Source organism: Watersipora subatra, chromosome 10 (genome assembly GCF_963576615.1).
Source record: "Watersipora subatra chromosome 10, tzWatSuba1.1, whole genome shotgun sequence".
Classification (NCBI taxonomy): domain Eukaryota; kingdom Metazoa; phylum Bryozoa; class Gymnolaemata; order Cheilostomatida; family Watersiporidae; genus Watersipora; species Watersipora subatra.
The window spans coordinates 46,247,235-46,249,006 of NC_088717.1; the positions used below are offsets into that span (position 1 = coordinate 46,247,235).

The following is a 1,772-nucleotide window of genomic DNA, read 5'->3' on the forward strand; positions in this document are numbered from 1 at the left end:
TTAAAATTGTTAATGTTGTCATTCGAGAAAAAGCTGTAATTATTTTTTCGCAATATTGAAGCGATAATTATCATCATTAAAATCATATATATATATAATTATATTCGTTCTATCACTCTCAAGCTAAAACTATTACTACTAGCTGGCTTGGCACATAAGAGCTGGCTAGTGGCGGTGCTTACTTGCTGGGAGGTTTGATTCTGTTGAGTATTTTCTTCAGATAGAGCATCAGGCTACAAACGCCAGGGTCTTAACTCTTCAGAATTTGACATTTTTTATGATCGCAACTCGGACATGTACATGTTTGTTGAATAGCCGGACGAAATGGCCAAGCTGAAACTGTAAAGTAGCGAGCATCTATATTTGATACGGGGTCTTCGGTAAAACCCGAAGTTTTTGTCATAAACTATTGCTACGATAAGTTTGATATTGAGCTTTTTATTGGCCTTTCAATTCACGCGAGAACATCACGTGACAAGACAATAACCAAACGGCGCGGATACGTCATCGAAATAAAGAGATTCCAATCTACGGCGGCTTTTTGTTTTTGAGCATTTAAGAGCTTTTAATCACATTCCCACATATTTGGCACCTACCACACAACAGAGTAAGACATGGCGAATCTTTTGATACCAAATAACTGTAATGTGAATTTTGTTGCAATTCAACCTTTAAGGTTTAGAAAGAACTACATGCATATTTTACCTACATCAGTAGATATAATACAATAATTTGCTTTAACAAACACACCCTTACTTTTCTACTTGGAACTTAGCTATAGGGATCAAAACACTCAACTTTTTAAAAACTAGCTGTTCATATTCCAAATAAACTTAACTGAGTTTTATTTTTTGTAAGTTTTATAAAACCATGAATTAAATTTTTTTTGCCATCAGCGAAATAAAAAAAAACTTATCTAAATCATTGATTAAAATACTAGTCCTTGCAAAACTCGTATAGAGGTGGTATGATTATAAGTTATTAGGAAACAACAAGGAAACCTGCTAGATATTGCAACGCACTCACCAGATTTACATTAATACTGTCACAATTTTTTTGTTTTAAACTATTTTAATTAAAAGCTGCAACTAAAGCTGCAAAAATGTTTATTTGTCAAACATTTTTATAAAAGCTAGCTTGCATTTGAAAGTATATTCTACAGTCTGAAAAAAAGACTACCAATGTTTGGCAGAATCAGCTTACTAATTACTAGTTTAGTAGTAAAAACATACATCATCATCTCCTTGCTTCCCCGTCAAATAGTTTCTAGATACTTAGTAGTTGTTGGAGGCTGTCATTTGATTCACTGCTTCCTAGCCTCAAATGAATTAAAGGTAACTAGTTGCTACGAAATTAAAAGCTTTTTACCACCACATACTGCACTACATGTAATGATTTAGTATACTGAACTGGTAAAACATGCACAGTAAAGTAAACATGGTAAAGTGCATGCACTAGTAAAACGCCACTAAAAAAGAAAAAAAATAAGGATGACCCAGATGGGACTCGAACCCACAATCTTCTGATTCGAAGTCAGACGCCTTATCCATTAGGCCACTAGGCCCCTGAAACTTCCTTAGTCACAATTGTTGTAAGATGAACAATTTTGATGTATTCACTTGTTTTGCCCATTCAAAGCAGTTGATTGTTTGTTGCTCATAAAGCTTTAAAAGCTGTTAGCTTTGGCTGTTGATCAAAATAACTGGCAGAATTAGAGACCTTTCATTGGTCACATGGAATAATGAGATGTGCAATCTACATACTCAGTTGTA

General features: G+C 34.1%; 1 non-coding gene across 1 annotated transcript; it reads right to left on the bottom strand.

The window, feature by feature from the left end:
* Positions 1 to 1,491: 1,491 nt before the first annotated feature.
* Trnar-ucg (transfer RNA arginine (anticodon UCG)) lies at positions 1,492 to 1,564 on the bottom strand. Its single transcript has one exon. It is a non-coding gene; the product is annotated as a tRNA-Arg (tRNA).
* Positions 1,565 to 1,772: the final 208 nt, after the last annotated feature.